The sequence below is a fragment of the Pleurodeles waltl genome, chromosome 4_1, assembly GCF_031143425.1.
Source record: "Pleurodeles waltl isolate 20211129_DDA chromosome 4_1, aPleWal1.hap1.20221129, whole genome shotgun sequence".
NCBI classification, from domain to species: domain Eukaryota; kingdom Metazoa; phylum Chordata; class Amphibia; order Caudata; family Salamandridae; genus Pleurodeles; species Pleurodeles waltl.
Genome location: NC_090442.1, coordinates 981,590,568 through 981,611,259, shown reverse-complemented (window position 1 = coordinate 981,611,259; position 20,692 = coordinate 981,590,568).

Sequence of the window (20,692 nt, the reverse complement as noted above, 5' to 3'; positions counted from 1 at the left end):
TCTGCGTGACATTGGCACCTAAAAAAAAAAAATCCCCGGTGCCTAGTGGTTTCTGCCCCCTTGGGGGCAGATTGACGTAAAATCGGCCAATCTGCCCCCAAGGGGGGCAAAAATGGTCTAAATACAATTTGCCCCCCAGGGGAGCGACCCTTGCCTAATGTGTAGCTCCCCATCTCTAAAAAAAATAAAAAAATAAAATAAAACCACACACAAAAAAGATTTGCACTGGCGCCTAGAGGTTTTTGCCCCTCCCCGGGGGCAGATCGGCCTAATAACAATAGGCCGATCTGCCACTGGGGGGGCAGAAATGGCCTAAAATAAATTTGACCACCCACCCCCCCAACCCCCCCCACGGGAGCGACCCTTGCCTACAGGATCGCTCCCCCTGCGTGACATTGGTGCCCAAAAAAAAATCCCCGGTGCCTAGTGGTTTCTGCCCCCTGGCGGGCAGATTGACCTAAAATCGGCCAATCTGCCCCCAAGGGGGGCAGAAATGGTCTAAATACAATTTGCCCCCCCAGGGGAGCGACCCTTGCCTAATGGGTCGCTCCCCATCTCTAAAAAAACAAACAAACAAAAAAACAAAAGACACAAAAAAATATTTTGCCTTGGCGCCTAGAGGTTTCTGCCCCCCCGGGGGCAGATCGGCCTAATAACAATAGGCCGATCTGCCCCCGGGGGGGGGAAGAAAAGGCGTAAAGTAAATTTACCCCCCCCCCCCCGGAGCGACCCTTGCTTACGGGATCGCTCCCCTTGCGTGACATTGGCGACAACAAAAAAAATCCCCGGTGCCTGGTGGTTTCTGCCCCCTTGGGGGCAGATTGACCTAAAATCGGCCAAGGTCTAAATACAATTTGCCCCCCAGGGGAGCGACCCTTGCCTAATGGGTCGCTCCCCATCTCTAAAAAAACAAACAAAAAAAAAAACACACAAAAAAAGTTTGCTCTGGCGCCTAGAGGTTTCTGCCCCCCTTGAGGGCAGATTGGCGTAGCAAAAATCGTCTGGGGCAGAAACGGCCTAACTACAATTTTCCCTTCCAGGGGAGCAACCCTTGTCCAAGGGGTCGCTCTCCATCTGTAAAACAAAAAAAACAAAAAATCCACGGTGCCTAGTGGTTTCTGCCCCCCTTGGGGGCAGATCGGCCTAATCAAAATAGGCCAATCTGCCCCCAAGGGGGGCAGAAATGACCTAAATATAATTTGCCCCTTAGGGGAGCGACCCTTGCCTAAGGGGTCGCTCCCCACCTAAAAAAAAAATCAAAACAAAAAGAAAAAAGAACAAAATTATCCCTGGTGCCCTAGAGGTTTCTGCCCCCAGGGGGGACAGAAAAGGCCTTCCTAAAAAATGCCCCCCATTGGGAACGACCCTTTCCCAAGGGGTCGCTCCCTTATGCCAGTTTCAAAACAAAAAAAACCATCCCTGGTGTCTAGTGGGCGTTTCAAAAGCCGGATTGCAAGCAATCCGGCTTTTGAAACGCTTGGAGAGACTTAAAAGGGAAGGAAATACATTTCCTTCCCTTTGAAGCCTCTCCGGGCCTCCCCCACGTGATCAAAAGAGAAATGCAAAGCATTTCTCTTTCGATCAGCGCGATGGGGGAGGCCCTGTGACAAATCAGCGCGCGCTCACGTGCTGACGTCACGGGGGGGGTCGGGGTTAGAAGGGGAAGGGCTTCCCCTTCCATCACTGCCTTGGGGGGATGGGTGGGGAGCACAGGGGGGCAGCGCTAGCGCTCCCCCCAGTTCCTGTGCCTTGGACGAGGTGACCTCGTCCAAGGCACACGGGAACCGGTGCCTTGGATGAGGTCACCTCGTCCAAGGCACCCTAGTGGTTAAACCAAACAAAACCATTATTGGTAAACTTTTTTTGTTGTGAATTTTTCACAACATAATTGTGCAGAATTTCCACAAGTGTCAAAGGTACTAAGATGACATTTTTCTACAAGGATGCAATAGGGGACAGACAACGGTTCCTCCATGTACAGAGTTATAAAAAGATTGAGCGTGCATTTAGTGATAATTAGTTGAGGTATTCCTCACGTGGTTTTAGTGGAGGTCTGTCAGGTGTTTTTTTTAGGGATGAGTCAAAAAAATCTAGGTGGTGTGGATCCTTAATATCTCTGGCAGAATTTCAATGATACAAAAGTATCGAAGGATAAGTATTGTGGGTAGCAGTATATTGAGAAATGGAATATCATTGGGAAACATTTAATTTTGTTATTTGTAACAATCATATAGAAGTTCAAAACCCATGTTAGGTATTGTTTTTAATTGTGTATTTTGTTTAAAGTGTTTAATATTTTTAACCGTAGTGATATATTCTTTTTAAGTTTTTTTTTATTTTTATATTTTACATTTTTTTGATGTTTTAAATGAATGAATTATACTTTGAAGTAACACTGGATTGTTTGGTTATATAAGGGTTTGGGAGGTTATTTTAATGTATTTTTAAATAATGTTTTTTGTTTTTCTATAATTTGTAAAATATAAATAGGAATTTTTGTTGTACATATATAATTTTTTTGCATATTGTTTGTTTTAATTGTTTACTATGTTGTGTTTATCTTTTTAAAATTTTTATTTTTTATTTTAATTTTACAAATGTTTCTTTTTTTATTTCTTGCTTCTGGGTTTTATAAGGTCATTGCTTGTGAAGTATTTTGATTCATGGATTTCATTTTATATTTGTTAATGCTTTTATTTCATAATTTCCATTTCTTAAAAGATTGCTTAACCCCTCGGATGCTTGGGATGTAGCGGTTACGTCCTGGGCAGCACCGCTCAGGTGCCCAGTGAGTAACCGTTACGTCCTGCACCCGACCTTTGGGGGAAGTGCTGGCGCTCCCCCGAGGGCTTCCCCACCCCGGGCAGGGTTGGAAGGGGAATCACCATCCCCCATCTAATGACGTCAGCGCGCAATCGTGTGCTGACATCATTAGAGGTCGCCTGACGCGCTGGAAGCAAATGGTGTACAGAAGAGGAGGTAAGTTTCTCCTCCGGCCGGGGGGTAAGTGCTTCAAAAGAGGCATCGGGGGAAAGGAAAGGGTTTTCCTTTTCCTTTCCCTCAATGCCTCTTTTAGCATTCCTGCTGCCTGATCGCGGTCGGGCAGCAGGACGGCCCACTAGGCACAAGGGATTATGTGTGCGTGTGTGTGTGTTTTTTGTGCGGGATGGGTGAAACAGTTTTAGGCAGCTCTGCCCCCCCTTAGGGGCAGATCAGCCTTGTTTTTTGGGCCCATCTGCCCCCAAAGGGGGCAGACTCCACTAGGCACCAGGGATTATGTTTGTGCGTGTGAGTTTTTTGTACGGGGGCGGCCCCTTGGGCAAGGCCCACTCTCCCAAAGTGGCATAATCTTCTACACCGTTTCTGACCCCCCCCCCCGGGGCAGATCGGCTCATTATTTTTCAGCCGATCTGTCCCCAGGGGGGGTTGAAGCCACAATGGCACCAGGGATGTGTCGCTATTTGTTTTGTTTGTGTGTAGGGGGCGGCCCCTTGGGCAAGGGTCACCCCCCAAAGGGGGAGAAACTGTCAGCGAGACCGGATTCTCTGGGTTTGCACCTGTCCACCTCTTGGCAGCTCCAATCTCTACTAGCCGTTATAGCACAGAGTTAAAGAATGGCCAAACGGGGGATGGGGTTTAGGTTGGGAACAGCGGGGAAAGAGACCTTTGGAACAAGAGTTAAGAACACAATAGCAAAATTATTCACTTTAATCTTCATGAACTTTGTTATAATTATCTATACTCTGATAACATGAGAGATCAAGAGCTTTTCAATAACATGACTTTTTAGTTCTGGATACCTGGAAGTAAAAGAAGGATTATGCAGACTTTCATATAAGCGTTTCCAGAATATGATCTTATGCACTGAACATGGAACTCTCTCAAGTTAGTTCTTGGACTCGCAACTACGTCATATCAAGAATCAATTAACATATTAATTTCCAAAACATGAACTGCGAAAGACTCATGAATGATGCTGTAAAGTTACACTCTGTTTTGATTTGAGTTTTGGGATTCAATTGCTCAGAAATTACTATACATCTTATTGCCAAACTGTACGTCAAGATTCCAATACCTGAAATGATCGCGCAACTTTGCCGATCTGGACTGCATGGGTTAATTGTCAAGAATGAATCGCGCACACTGATGCAGATTCAACCATCAAGATTCAAATTCCAGGAAATGATCATGCACTCTGCCGTTCTGAACTGCAAGGTTTAATTGCCCAGAATGAATTGCGCACACTGCTGCCGATTCAACCATCAAGATTCAAATGCCAGGAAATGATTGCGCACTCTGCCAATCTGAACTGCAAGGGTTAATTGCCAAGAATGAATCGCGCACACTGCTGCCGATTCTACCATCAAGATTCAAATGCCAGGAAATGATCGCGCACTTTGCCGATCTGAACTGCAAGGGTTAATTGCCAAGAATGAATTGCGCACACTGCTACCGATTCAACCATTAAGATCCAAATGCCAGGAGATGATTGCGCACTCTGCCGATCTGAACTGCAAGGGTTAATTGCCAACAATGAATCGCGCACACTGCTGCCGATTAATCCATCAAGATTCAAATGCCAGGAAATGATTGCGCACTCTGCCGATCTGGACTGCAAGTGCCAATTGCCAAGAAACAATCTCACACGCGATTTAATCAAAATACCAAAACTTGAAAATCTCTGGAAGCGGCGTCGGGGGGCCTACCCTGACATCTGCCTTACCGCCCTGCTTGAGGATCACCAAGGTAATGAGGACAGGGTCTGGAAATGTCCAAGTAGGCCTCTGGAACAGGAGCTCTGGAAAATGTTGCTGCTCTACACCCGGACCTCTGAATAGTGAACACATGGAGCTGGGCTGGGTTCCCTAAATAGACCCAAGCCCCGCCCACCTGCCACACCCAGCCACACTCAGACAGTCTGCAGGAAAGGCTTGAAAATGAACAATACATTGAAACAGTTTTAAGACATTTCAAGATAAATACCTGCAATGCAAAAAGTTAATATGCAATATCAGCACACAATGCATGAATTATTACATTGCATAAGGTTTTTCTCTTTGCATTATGTTGCCCTAGAACATGCACTGTCCTGGTGTTGACAGAAACACTTTTGGGCAGTTCTGCCACCCTTAGGGGCAGATCAGCCTTTTTTTTCTTTTTTTTTGGCCCATCCAGTAGGCACCAGGGATTTTAGGCACCAGGGATTTTCTTTTTGTGTGTGTTTTTTGTGTGGGGGGCGGCCCCATGGGCAAGGGCTGCTCCCCCAAGGGGCATAATATTTTATACCATTTCTGCCTACTTTGGGGGCAGATGGGCCTAATTTTTGTTAGGTCCATCTGCCCCAGAGACCACCAGACACCAGGGAACTTTTTTAGCAGTTTGGTTGAGAGGTGTTTCTCAACTGGCAAAGTGTTTGCATTTGTGATTATAACTGTTTATTTCTCTTTTTTGTTCTAGTTCAAAGCTTTTGCTTCTTTTGTTGTGGCTCGTTTTAGCAGTGGTTGATCTGTGGTTTGCGTAGTTGCATGTTTTAGGTAAGTAAATTTACTCAAAAGGCATATTGTTACCATGCATGAATGACATGTTTGTAGGTGGTGTACTAAGGTGAAGGGCCTGTTTTCGAGGAGGACTTCGATGTGCCAATGGTGCAGCAGCCATTTGAAGACCTGACAGCTGGGTTGCCCCAAACATGGAGCAGCCACAGTTGTCTGCCTTTAATAGTCTCCCAGGGTGTAGAGTAAATACAGAAAACTTTTTGCCAGTCAATTTCTTTGAGTTGTTTATGGACGATGTATTTTTGGAAGAGATTGTTGAGCAGCCTAATTTGTATGCGGAGCAGTATATAAGGGACAACGCTGCCAGACTTAGGCCTCAGTCTAGAGCTACCCATTGGATTCCCACAAATTTGGAAGAGATTAAAAAGTTCTTGGGTTTGACTTTTTAGATGAGGTTAATGAGGAAGCCGTCACTGGCTTCTTATTGGTCTACTTGTCCCTTGATGGCAACGGCTATATTTCCTGCAACAAAATAAGTGTGGACGAATCTTTGGTCCTGTTCAAGGGTCGTTTGGTTATTAGGCAGTACATTCCCAGCAAGAGGGCACTGTATGGAATTAAATTGTATGTGTTGTCTGAAAGTAGAACAGGATATGTTTATAATTTCCGGGTCTACACTGGTAGGGGTTCCAGTATTGACCCCCCTGGTTGTCTGCCCACTTTTAGAGTTAGCGAAAACATTGTGTGGGAACTTAGTAGACGACTGTTTAACAAAGGTCACTATTTGTATATAACTTCTACACTGGAGTTCAGTTTTCAAGGAGTTGTTCAGAGTGGACACTGTTGCTTGTGGCACAATCCGCTCTAACCGGAAAGGCTATCCAAGGGAGCTTGTCTGTATAAAACTTGAGAGGGGACAGTGCAGTGCCTTGCGGAATGATGAGCTGCTAGCTCTGAATTTGTAGACAGGAGGGATGTGTACATGCTAACCACCATCCATAATGAGAGTACTTCACCTGTGGCTGTTTGGGGTCAAGTTGCTGAAGTGCACAAAGCTGTGTGCATTTTAGATTACAATAAGCACATGGGTGGTGTTAATAGAGTAGATCAGAGGTTGGAACCCTACACTGCTGTTTGTAAGGCTTTTATTGTGTTTAATGATTGTTCCCCTGAGTCAAGGATGACATTTGTTAAATGTCAGGAGTCAGTGATAAAGAGCCTTGTTATGGTGGATCATGCAAGAGTTCCTAGAGTAGCAGTTGTGAAGGATGTGGCTAGATTTAAATATCGCCACTTTCCTGATCAGATTCCTCACACCCCCCAAAAAGACTTTCCTGCTAAGAAATGTAGACTTTGTGCCCGAAGAGGTATCTGGAGGGAAAGCAGATGTACTGCCCTGACTATCCTTCAAAGCCTGGGCTGTGTGGCAGGCTATTTCAGGAGTTACCACACACTGAAGAATTACTGGGAAATACTGTGAGCGTAAACTGCCATTTTATATTTTCATATGTTCAGTTTCACTGTTGGCATTACTGTCATGTATTCAGTTAGAGCTTTTGTGTTTGTAGTTTTGTACTTATAATTAGTTAGTGGTTTCTTTGTTGTTTAAAAACAACAAAACAAGAACAAAAAATGATGGTATGTGTATGGAGTGGCACTTGGATGGCAGTGTGCACAGAGTGGCACTTGGCTGGTGGTGTGTGTGGAGTGGCGCTTGGCTGGCGGTGTGTGTGAAGTGGCACTTGGCTAGCGGTGTGCGTGGAGTGGCGCTTGGCCGGTGATGTGTGTGGGGCGGCGCTTGACTGGTGGTGTGCATGGAGTGGCGCAGTCCACACACTCCCATCAGCTGGTGTGATTGCTGCATCAGGCATGTGGGCGTATGAAAGTGATAGGCCCTTGAGTGTGCTGTCTGTCGATGTGAGTGTTGTAATGTGCTGGGCCCGTGGATGGCAGCATGAATTGTTTTGTGCATGTCATGTATGAAAGGTGTGTGAATGGACTGTAAAGCAGTTGGTGCCTTGTTGTGGCTTCACAGCTCACGAGCTGTGAGTCATTAGTTCAGTTTTTTGGCCTTTCTGTTATTAACAGTGCATCTCATTTTTGTGAAATCTCTTGTTAATAAAATTTGATCTACTAAACCATCACTCACCCTTGTGCCAAATCCAACCAGTATGTGTGGTGAAAATGACAAAACTTGCTCCCCTGTAATCAGGCGTTGCAGCACACCTGTGACACGCTAGGTGTCTCGGATGGGACCCCGATGATGAAGCATGCCACCAACTTCATTGGTGGGTGAGGGGTCTTTTTAACAGAACCTAAGTGCATTTCTTTTACAGTTTTAGTGTTTGGGACATCACAGAAGTACGTGGGCACATCAAAATGATCTATTCCAAAACTACCTGTGTTTGGGGGGCACCTACATTTTTGGTCCCAGGTGCGGCCTTCATCTAGGGAAACCTACCAAACCCAGACATTTATTCAAACTAGACACACCAAGGAGTCCAGGGAGGTGTGGCTTGCCTGGATCCCCCAACATGTTCTTACCCAGACTCCTCTGCAAACCTTAAAGTTTGCTTAAAAAAGCATATTTTCCTCACTTTTCTTTGTAAGATCACCGCTCCGGCACCAATTTCCTACCACCCATGGTTCCCCTCAGTCTCCAAAGTAAAATGATACCTCACTTGTGGGGGTCCCCAAAGCAGAGTCGGCCTAAAGATATATAAAAGAAAAATATGTGCTTATCAACTCGCTGTGCTATCCCCTCAATCTCTACAGGTTTTTGGCCTTTTTCTGTTGCAGGCACCTGGGTCACCCACACAAGTGAGGTATCATTTTTATTGGGAGGCTTGGGGGAATGCTGGGTGGAAGGAAATTTGTGGCTCCTCTCAGGTTCCAGAACTTTCTAACACTGAAATGTGAGGAAAGATTGTTTTTTTAGCCACATTGTGAGGTTTGCAATGGATTCTGGGTAAGAAAACACTGGGGGATCAACGCAAGTCACACCTCCCTGGACTCTCTTGGGTGTCTAGTTTTCAGAAATGTTTGGATTTGGTAGGTTTCCTTATGTGGCTGCTATGCCCAGGACCAAAAACGCAGGTGCCACCGCAAAAACAGTTAGTTTTGTATTTGATCATTTTGATGTGTCCACATAGTGTTTTGGGGCATTTCCTTTTCCACACAAGTGAGGTACCATTTTTATTGGGAGACTTGGAGGAACGATGGGTGGAAGGAAATTTGTGTCTCCTTTCAGATTCCAGAACTTTCTGTCACCCAAATGAGAGGAAAAGGTGTTTTTTTAGCCAACTTTTGAGGTTTGCACAGGATTCTGGGTAACAGAACCTGTTGAGAACCCCATAAGTCACCCCATCTTGGATTTCCCTAGGTGTCTACGTTTAAAAAATGCACAGGTTTGGTAGGCTTCCCTAGGTGCCGGCTGAGCTAGAGGCCAAAATCCACAGGTAGGCACTTTGCAAAAAACTGCTCTGTTTTCTTTTGGAAAATGTGATGTGTCAATGTTGTGCTTTGGGGCATTTCCTGTTGCAGGCACTAGGCCTACCCACACAAGTGAAGTACCATGTTTATCGGGGGACTTAGGGGAACGCTGGGTAGAAGAAAATTTGTGGCTCCTTTCAGATTCCAGAACTTTCTGTCACCGAAATATGAGGAAAACGTTTTTTTTTTGTCACATTTTGAAGTTTGCTGTGGACTCTGGGTAACAGAACCCGGCGAGAGCCCCACGAGTCAACCTATCTTGGATTCCTCTAGGTGTCTAGTTTAAAAAAATGCACAGATTTGGTAGGTTTCTCGAGGTGCCGGCTGAGCTAGAGGCCAAAATCCACAGGTAGGCACTTTGCAAAAAACTGCTCTGTTTTCTTTTGGAAAATGTCATGTGTCAATGTTGTGCTTTGGGGCATTTCCTGTTGCAGGCACTAGGCCTACCCACACAAGTGAAGTACCATGTTTATCGGGGGACTTAGGGGAACGCTGGGTAGAAGGAAATGTGTGGCTCCTTTCAGATTCCAGAACTTTCTGTCACCGAAATATGAGGAAAAAGTTTTTTTTTTGCCACATTTTGAAGTTTGCTGTGGACTCTGGGTAACAGAACCCGGCGAGAGCCCCACGAGTCAACCTATCTTGGATTCCTCTAGGTGTCTAGTTTAAAAAAATGCACAGGTTTGGTAGGTTTCTCGAGGTGCCGGCTGAGCTAAATGCCAAAATCCACAGCTAGGCACTTTGCAAAAAACTGCTCTGTTTTCTTTGGGAGAATGTGATGTGTCCACGTTGTGTTTTTGGGCATTTCCTGTCGCGGGCACTAGCCCTGCCCACACAAGTGAGGTACCATTTTTATCAGAGGACTTGGGGGAACGCTGGGTGGAAGGACATTTGTGGCTCCTCTCAGATTCCAGAACTTTGTGTCACCGAAATATGTGGAAAAAGTGTTTTTTGGCCAAAGTTTGAGGTTTAAAAAAAGGATTCTGGGTAACAGAACCTGGTGAGAGCCCCAAAAGTCACCCCATTTTGGATTTCCCTAGGTGCCTAGTTTTCAATGATGTGCATGTTTGGTAGGTTTCCCTAGGTGCCGGCTGAGGTAAAGGCCAAAATCCACAGCTAGGCACTTTGCAAAAAACAGGTCTGTTTTCTTTGGGAGAATGTGATGTGTCCACGTTGTGTTTTAGGGCTTTTCCTTTCGTGGGCGCTAGGCCTACACACACACGTGAGGTACCATTTTTATTGGGAGACTTGGGGGACGCTGGGTGGAAGGAAATTTGTGGCTCCTCTCTGATTCCGGGACTGTGTGTCACCAAAATGTGAGGAAAAAGTGTTTTTTTAGCCAAATGTTGAGGTTTGCAAAGGATTCTGGGTAACAGAACATGGTGAGAGACCCACAATCACCCCATCTTGGATTCCCCAAGGTGTCTAGTTTTTGAAAATGTGCAGGTTTGGTAGGTTTCCCTTGGTGCCAACTGAGCTAGAGGCCAAAATCCACAGCTAGGCACTTTCCAAAAAAACAGGTCTGTTTTCTTTGGGAAAATGTGATGTGTCAATGTTGTGCTTTGGGGCATTTCCTGTTGCAGGCACTAGGCCTACCCACACAAGTGAAGTACCATGCTTATCGGGGGACTTAGGGGAACGCTGGGTAGAAGGAAATTTGTGGCTCCCCTCAGATTCCAGAACTTTGTATCACCAAAATGTGAGGAAAAGGTGTTTTTTACCCAAATTGTGAGGTTTGCAAAGGATTCTGGGTAACAGAACCTGATCAGAGTCTCAAAGGTCACCCCATCTTGGATTACCGTAGGTGTCCTGTTTTAAAAAAATGCACCGGTTTTGTAGGTTTCCCTAGGTGCCGGCTGAGCTAGACGCCAAAATCTACAGCTAGGCACTTTGCAAAAAACACGTCAGATTTCAATGTAAAAATGTGATGTGTCCATGTTGTGTTTCCTGTCGCGAGCATTAGGCCTACCCACGCAAGTGAGGTACCATTTTTATCGGGAGACCTGGGGGAACACAGAATAGCAAAACAAGTGTTATTGCCCTTGTCTTTCTCTACATTTGTTCCTTCCAAATGTAAGCCAGTGTGTAAAAAAGACGTCTATTTGAGAAATGCCCTGTAATTCACATGCTAGTTTTGGCACCCCGGAATTCAGAGATGTGCAAATAACCACTGCTTCTCAACACCTTATCTTGTGCCCATATTGGAAATACAAAGGTTTTCTTGATGCCTATTTTTCACTTTTTACATTTCAGCAAATGAATTGCTGTATACCCGTTATAGAATGAAAACCCATTGCAAGGTGCAGCTCATTTATTGGCTCTGGATACATAGGGTTCTTGATGAACCTACAAGCCCTATATATCCCCGCAACTAGAAGAGTCCAGCAGACGTAACGGTATATTGCTTCAAAAAATCTGACATTGCAAGAAAGTTACAGAGTAAAACGTTGAGAAAAATGGCTGCTTTTTCACCTCAATTTCATTTTTTTTTTATTGTAGCTGTTATTTTCTGTAGGAAACCCCTGTAAGATCTACACAAATTACCCCTTGCTGAATTCAGAATTTTGTCTACTTTTCAGAAATCTTTAGCTTTCTGGGATCCAGCATTGGTTTCACACCCATTTCTGCCACTAAATGGAAGGAGGCTGAAAGCACACAAAATAGTAAAAATGGGGTATGTCCGAGTAAAATGCCAAAATTGTGTTGAAAATTTAGGTTTTCTGATTCAAGTCTGCCTGTTCCTGAAAGCTCGGAAGCTGGTGATTTTAGCACCGCAAACACTTTGTGGAGGCCATTTTCAGGGAAAAAAACCACAAGCCTTCTTCTGCAGCCCTTTTCTCCCATTTCTTTTTTAAAAAATCGAAATTTTCACTGTATTTTGATCAATGTCTTGGTCTCCTTCAGGGGAACCCACAAAGTCTGGGTACCGCTAGAATCCATAATATGTTGGAAAAAAAGGACGCAAATATGGCGACTGTAGCTTATGTGGACAAAAAGTTATGAGGGCCTAAGTGCAAACTGCCCCAAATAGCAAACAAAAAGGCCTGGCACCGAGGTGGGGGGGAGGCCTGGCAGCGAAGGGGTTAAACATTTGTTATATATTTTTTTGTTGTTTTTATTTTATGTTTTTGATACTCTTCTTTTGCTTGCTTTGTTTTATTATTACAATAATATTTTTAATATTTTTGCATTGATAAACATGCATTATTTTTGGATTGTTGAGTTGTGTGGGGTTTTGGGTAGGTAGTATTTTAAAAATATGTTTTTCATTTTTATTGTGATATATTTAGAATTTTGTTTTAATATAGTCGACATTTATTGAAATTGCTTTGTAAATGAGTTTTGTTTATACATTAATCTAAATTGTTTACTTTTATTTTGTTGATTAAATACTACATTTTTAAATATTCTTGTAAATATTTGTATTTATCTTTTATGACTACTGTGTGGCTTGTGCTTTATAATAGCTGTTATAAATTAATTCTATTACAAATGTTACTGTTTGTGTGATATTTGGATTTAATTCATACATTTTGTTTTTTTATGTTTGTATTGTGATTTTTATTTTTTCATTTTCTTAATTAAATGGTTTTTTTCAAACATTTTAATAAATGACACTTTGTATATGTTTTAAACATAAAAATTAAAATTAGTTCTTAACATTCTAAATTTATGTTAAAATGTTACAATTCAGTACTTTCCACAATGTGGATAAGTTTGGAATGGGAATAGTCAATCCTACCCCATTGCAGTATAACACAGTTACCAATGTGGTTAATTCTGGAGTGGAAATGGTAAATCTGAGCCCTCAGAGTCCAACACTTTCCACAGTGTGGTTAATTGTGAAGTGGGAATAGTTAATCTGACCCACGCAGGACCCAACCCTTTCCTCAATGTGTTTGAGGGGGTCATTCCAACCCTGACGGTCGGTGTTAAAGCGGCGACTAACCCGCCAACAGGCTGGTGGTTAAAAAAATGGAATTCTGACCCTGGCGGAAACCGCCAACAGAGACCGCCACTTTAACACTCCGACCGCCACGGCGGGACAAACAAACAGCGCGGCGGTCACCGCCAACAGACAGGCGGGAGTCAATGTACCGTCCACCCTATCACAACCCACAAATCCGCCACCTTTTCCGGGGCGGTAGCCCCGCCGATAAAAACACGGCGGAAACAGACATTTCAAATGGAAAACACTCACCTCCATACACCCCACGAGAAATCTGGACAGCATGGAATCCGAACTACACATCCTCCCAGCTATTGTATTCCTGCTCCTCTACCAGGAGCACGAACGCCGGCGCAGAAGACAACGGTGAGTACTGCACCTACGACACAGGGGAGGGGGGAGTTGAAAATATTACGGGCACACATACGCGACACACCCACCACCACCCTCACCCACTACAACACACACATCAATGCATAGCAATACATCACTGTTCCAACCCCAAAACCCCCCGGAAGAATGCAAAGACAAAATGAAATGATCATAAACAGGCGAATATATTGTATTATTGGCTTATAAAAATATCACACATTTAAAACTAATATATACATAAATATTAAAAGTCCGATAATTTTAGCAGTCATTGTCCGTGGACCACTGGGCCCAAATCACATGGGCAAGGCCCACACAGGATACCTGACACCAACGGAGAGAACACTGCAGGGGCATCAGATAGAAAAACTACAGGCACCTCAGGGGGAAGGGAAGGGGGGGCACCTCAGCCACATGAGTACACGACGCCAGATCCACAAGGGGCCTCCATGGCCACTGTCCCATCCTGGGGAGTGCAAAGCCACAGTCTCTCAAGTCCATACAGTAGATGGTTTGCCCACTGTCCCATCCTGGGGAGTGCAAAGCCACAGTCTCTCAAGTCCATACAGTGGGTGGTTTGCCCACTGTCCCATCCTGGGGAGTGCAAAGCCACAGTCTCTCAAGTCCGTACAGTGGGTGGTTTGCCCACTGTCCCATCCTGGGGAGTGCAAAGCCACAGTCTCTCAAGTCCGTACAGTGGGTGGTTTGCCCACTGTCCCATCCTGGGGAGTGCAAAGCCACAGTCTCTCAAGTCCGTACAGTGGGTGGTTTGCCCACTGTACCATCCTGGGGAGTGCAAAGCCACAGTCTCACAAGTGTATGACAGTGTCCACTGGTTCTGGAGGGGGACTGGTGCCCAGAGTGCTTCGTGCAGCCCTGCCAGGCACAGATGTGGCACTGCCCCTTCCGCCAATGGGCCAGCGGTGCTTGAGATGAAGGGCCCAGTGCAGCGGTGCTTGAGATGAAGGGCCCAGTTCAGCGGTGCTTGAGATGAAGGGCCCAGTTCAGCGGTGCTTGAGACGGCGGTGCCCTGTTCAGCGGTGCTTGAGATGAAGGGCCCAGTTCAGCGGTGCTTTGACGGCGGTGCCATGTTCAGCGGTGCTTGAGATGGCGGTGCTCTGTTCAGCGGTGCTTGAGATGAAGGGCCCAGTTCAGCGGTGCTTGAGACGGCGGTGGCCTGTTCAGCGGTGATTGAGATGAAGGGCCCAGTTCAGCGGTGCTTGAGACGGCGGTGCCATGTTCAGCGGTGCTTGAGATGGCGGTGCCCTGTTCAGCGGTGCTTGAGATGAAGGGCCCAGCGCAGCGGTGCTTGAGACGGCGGTGCCATGTTCAGCGGTGCTTGAGATGAAGGGCCCAGTGCAGCGGTGCTTGAGATGAAGGGCCCAGTGCAGCGGTGCTTGAGATGAAGGGCCCAGTTCAGCGGTGCTTGAGACGGCGGTGCCATGTTCAGTGGTGCTTGAGACGGCGGTGCCCTGTTCAGCAGTGCTTGAGACAGCGGTGCCCTGTTCAGCGGTGCTTGAGATGAAGGGCCCAGTTCAGCGGTGCTTGAGACGGCGGTGCCATGTTCAGCGGTGCTTGAGATGGCGGTGCCCTGTTCAGCGGTGCTTGAGATGAAGGGCCCAGTGCAGCGGTGCTTGAGATGAAGGGCCCAGTTCAGCGGTGCTTGAGACGGCGGTGCCATGTTCAGCGGTGCTTGAGATGGCGGTGCCCTGTTCAGCAGTGCTTGAGATGAAGGGCCCAGTTCAGCGGTGCTTGAGACGGCGGTGCCCTGTTCAGCGGTGCTTGAGATGAAGGGCCCAGTTCAGCGGTGCTTGAGACGGCGGTGCCATGTTCAGCGGTGCTTGAGATGGCAGTGCCCTGTTCAGCGGTGCTTGAGATGAAGGGCTCAGTTCAGCGGTGCTTGAGACGGCGGTGCCCTGTTCAGCGGTGCTTGAGACGGCGGTGCCCTGTTCATCGGTGCTTGAGACGGTGGTGCCATGTTCAGCGGTGCTTGAGACGGCGGTGCCCTGTTCAGTGGTGCTTGAGATGAAGGGCCCAGTTCAGCGGTGCTTGAGACGGCGGTGCCATGTTCAGCGGTGCTTGAGATGAAGGGACCAGTGCAGCGGTGCTTGAGATGAAGGGCCCAGTGCAGCGGTGCTTGAGATGAAGGGCCCAGTTCAGCGGTGCTTGAGACGGCGGTGCCCTGTTCAGCGGTGCTTGAGACGGCGGTGCCCTGTTCAGCGGTGCTTGAGATGAGTGTCCAGTGCAGCGGTTCCGGCCCAGGCATGGATGTCACTCGCCACCTGACATGTGGCAGGCGGGGCCTTCCTGCCCATCTGTCTGTTGGCTTGCGGGGCCCTCCTGGGCTGCAGTACCAGGCCTCTGGGTGTCCTCCTGCACACCTGGGATGGGGCTAGTGGGGCCCTCCTGGGCAGCTGGCCTGCTGCCGGACTTGTCAGGCGTGCTGCCCTTCCCACCCTTCCCTGGTCGTCTGTGGCCCTTTCCCACCTTTGGTGGTGTGACAGGTGGCACCCCACTTCCAGCCAGAGCCAGGGTAGGGATTTTGGTCCCTGGAGTCTTTGGCCTCTCGCGCCGGGCACTGGTAATCTTTGGGTGCTTTTCCGGGGGTGGGCTGGCCGTGCCTTGGCTCCTAGCAGAACTAGTTGCCCTTGAGGGTGGGGGACTCCACAGTCCTTGGACAACAGTCTTGATAGGTCCAAGTTTTGTGGTGGCTGAGGTGCTGATTGCAGTCTTAGGAGATGGACGGGGTGGGGGAGTTGTTGGAAAGAGGTCAAGTTTGGAAAGGAAAATCAATTTGGAAAGAGAGGGACGGGTAGGTGTAGTGGGTATGGGAGTGGAGGAAGAGGATGTGGTTGTAGGAGTGTGAAGTCTGGTGTCTTTGGGTGCAGGTGCTTGGGCTGGAGGCTGTCGTGAGGTGGATGGCTGTTGGGTGGGTGGCTGCCTGCGTTTGTGTGGTTTGGAAGAGGGGGTGACAGACACACTGGGAGAGGACACAGTGGACGTGTAAATGGTAGTGGGGGTGGTGACTGCACGTGTGCGGAGTGTTCTGGTGGGTGTGCTGGTGATGGACGTAGTGGCTGAAGATGTTGTGCATGCAAGTGTGAGTGGAGACGTCACAGGGAGGGAGGAGGGAGACGAGGAGGAGGGGGACACAGTGGAGGCAGTGGGTGTTGGTGTGTCTGCATGTAGATGTTGCTTGTGTGATGTGTGGTGCTTATGTCTTGATGAGCTTCCCTTGGGTGTTGAGGTGTGTGCAGGCTGGTCTGATGGTGTGTCTGGGATAGGCAGAGGTACTGGGGATTGGGTCTGGGTGGAGGAAGTTGGAGGGGGGAGGCTAGAGACAGGGACAATTGCTGCCGTCAGTGCTGAGGCCAGAGCGTTGAACGATCGCTGATGGGCAGCCTGACCCGAATGAATGCCCTCCAGGTATGCATTACTCCGGTGCACCTCCATTTCTACACCCTGGATGGCATTCAAAAGGGTAGACTGCCCAACAATGATGGTCCTCAGGAGGTCAATGACCTCCTCACTGAGGGCAGCAGGGGTGACAGGGGCAGGGCCTGAGGTGCCTGGGGCGAAGGAGATGCCCACCTTCCTGGGTGAGCGGGCACGGGGCAAACGCTGAGGGGCTGCTGGGAGGGCGGTGCTGGTGCGCTGGGTGGCGGCTGTATCTGTTGTTGCGGGGGGCACGGATGTTGCCGCCACCACAAGGGAGCTCCCTTCAGAGGACGAGTCGCTGCCACTGACATCAGCACGAGTCCCCGCTGTGGAGCTCCCCTCGCCCTCCTTCCCACTGGTGTACTCAGAGTCCATTGCATGGCCCTCCAGGGCCATGGGGATGCAGCTCCCTCGTGCTCCGATGCCACTTCTCCTCCGCCTGAAGATGCTAATGCACACATGAACAGGAAGACCACAAAAAAGGGGGGGGGGGGAGAAAGAAAGACATGTTGAGTGCATGCATAGGCGACACCGTTGGCGGAGAGGACAGACACAGAAGCCCCCTGCACTACGCCGCGCACTTGGGGTCAGTGGGACATGGCCTACAAGCCTATGGACGACAACTGCACACATAGATGACACAGGGCCATGGATACCTGAACTTGGCACCCTACAGAGGTGGGGGGCGGGGGCACAGGGCCATGCCTTACGGAGGGGTCTAGCCTACAGAAATCGCCCTGGCCTAGGGATACCCACAGCCCTGCTCCCCCACCCAGACAACTCCACTGCGCGCAAAGTCACCAGAATGAGAGTGTACTCACCCCCTTGTGTCTGCTGTGATGTCCTCACACGCCCATCCAAATCGGGGTAGGCCACCACCAGGATCCGGGACATCAGAGGGGTCAAAGTACGACTGGCACCCCTCCTACGTTGGGAGGCCATCCCCAGCTGAGCCTCCGCCGTCTTCCTGCTCCAGCGTCGGATGTCCTCCCACCTCTTCCGGCAGTGGGTGCCCCGTCTGTTGTGGACCCCCAGGGTCCGGACGTCCTTGGCGATGGCACGCCAAATAGCGACTTTCTGGTGGGCGCTGACCTATGTGACATGTACAGGGGGAGAAAAAAATTCATCATCTTCTGCATGCTCGATGTGAGTGGCCCCCCATCCCCACCCTTGCCATGTGGCACATGCTCTCATCTGTCGTCTGATGCATGCCTCAATCGCTCCCCTCCCCACCATCTTTCATCCACCCGACTCAACCCAGGCATTGGCCACAAAGCATGGTCCCAGTGTACTTACCTGTTGGTCTGGAGGACCGTAGAGTAGCGCATACTGGGGGAGGACCCCATCCACGAGTTTCTCCAATTCTTCAGAAGTGAAGGCAGGGGCCCTTTCCCCAGTCGCAGTAGCAATTGTCTCTTCCAGACCGAGGTCACAGCAGCACTTGCAGTGTAGGTCCTCTCCTGTGGAAGATCAGGTATTGAGTGATTAAGTAGATAGAAAATGGCGGTCACGCCCACGGCGGTGCGTACCGCGTCCGCCGGCGCACATCGTCATTGGCTCGTGAAACCCATAGGGTTCAATGTTAACCAATGTGGCTTTGCGCCGCGGTCTTCGACCGCCTACCGCCACGGTATGCCACGCTAGCGCATTGACCTCACATCCCATTGTCACACTTCACAGGTCAGGCAGCCGCCATTTCAAGGGCCCACATGGCTTAATTTTTACTGCGTCACACATACCTAGGCCTTTCCTCAACACTCATACAAACCATTCAATGCATAGTGAATCGTGTTGTGTGCAAGCTGTGGGAACGTACCTGTGGGTTGATTGACTCTGTGCTCGCTGTTGTCCTTCCTAGGCACCGTCCGCTGGGACATGCGAGGAGATGGAGGAATCTTCCCGTGTACAGACCGCTGGCTGACCTGTCGACAATGGAGGAACGACATGTCATACTGACATACAGGCTTGTCCGAGCCACTATACATGAACTGTGTGCCCAGCTGGAGGCAGACCTGATGTCACCCATCCGCCAACCCACAGGGATCCCCCCCCTCTAGTGCAGGTGCTGTCAGTACTCCATTTCTTAGCAAGTGCGTCATTTCAAACAACAGTGGCCATATCATCAGGGATGTCCCAGCCCATGTTTTCCAAGGTGTTGTCCAGAGTGTTGTCTGCCCTGCTCAAACACATGCGGAGCTACATCATTTTCCCTGAGGTGGGGATTTGCCTACAGTGAAGGGTGATTTCTATGCCCTTGGACATATCCCCAACATCATAGGTGCCATTGATGGGACACATGTGGCTTTGGTACCCCCCAGCAGGAGTAAACAGGTGTACAGGAGCAGGAAAAGTTATCATTCCATGAATGTACAGATGGTGTGTTTGGCTGACCAGTACATCTCCCATGTTAATGCCAAGTTCCCTGGGTCAGTGCATGACGCCTACATCCTGCGGAATAGCAGCATCCGTTATGTGATGGGTCAACTCCAGAGGCACCGTGTGTGGCTATTAGGGGACTCTGGTTACCCCAACCTGTCCTGGCTACTGACCCCAGTGAGGAATCCCAGGACCAGGGCAGAGGAACGCTACAATGAGGCCCATGGGCGGACTAGGTGGGTGATCGAACGCACCTTTGGCCTCCTGAAGGCCAGGTTCAGGTGCCTCTATATGACAGATAGATCCCTAATGTACTCACCAAAGAAGGTGTGCCAGATCATCGTGGCCTGCTGTATGCTTCACAACCTGGCTTTGCGCCGCCAGGTGCCTTTTCTGCAGGAGGATGGTCCAGATGGTGGTGTTGTAGCAGCTGTGGAGCCTGTGGAGAGTGAAGAGGAGGAAGCCGAAGAGGACGACATAGAGAACAGGAACACAGTAATAGCAGCAGTATTTTCAATGACACACAGGTAAGAGTACACACTGGCATATTACATCTACTTAAAGACTCCTACATCTCTACTGTCTGACTTTTTCCCCCAGTGTATGGTAACTGTGTTGTGACTTTCCCTTCCGTTTTCAGAGATGTGGGCCCCACTGCGTGACATCTGCTTTGTTTCCCCATGGACTACAGCTGTGTGACAGCGGTTTGTTGGCATCACAATGTGAATAAACATTTTGGCACTGACATGTCTAATACATTTGTTAAAATCACAGATAGACTCCAGATTGTTTATGTGCAATAAGTGTGTTTATTCAAGTGCTCTAATTTGGATGGGTGGTTGCAAATCGGTGAGGGGTGATGGTGGAGGATTGTCAAGGGCAGAGTCCAGACTATCAGTATCACAGGTGCATTGTCCAAATGCCTGTGGAAAGTGGAACAGGGGCAGTTTAAAGTTGGACAGGGTGACAATGTGGGACAGTGGGATGACAATCAGGGCGGTATCCTTTGCTGGCAGGGGTCTTGACATCTTACTCTGTCTTCTTCCTGGATCTCAGGGCCCGCTTGCGGGGTGGTTCTCCTTCTGCAGGGGGTGGGGTTCTGGTGGCCTGTTGGTCTTGTGTCGGGGCCTCATGTCCACTATCGCCGGCAGAGGTGGTAGCCAGTTCTTGGTCCATGCTAGTGACAGGGGCCCTTTGAGGTGCCACAGTGTTCCGCAATGTGGTGATTAACTCATTCAGGGCCACTACGATGGTACCCATGGCGGAACTGATGTTTCTTAGTTCCTCCCTGAACCCCATATACTGTTGCTCCTGCAGAAGCTGGATCTCCTGAAACCTGGCCAGGACCGTCGCCATCGTCTCCTGGGAGCGGTGGTATGCTCCCATGATGGAGGAGAGGGCCTCGTGGAGAGTGGGTTCCCTTGGCCTGTCCCCCCCTGTCGCACAGCAGCCCTCCCAGTTCCCCTGTTTCCCTGGGCCTCCGTCCCCTGGACCGTGTGCCCACTACCACTGCCCCCAGGTCCCTGTTGTTGTTGGGGTGGTGGGTTAACCTGGGTTCCCTGTAGTGGTG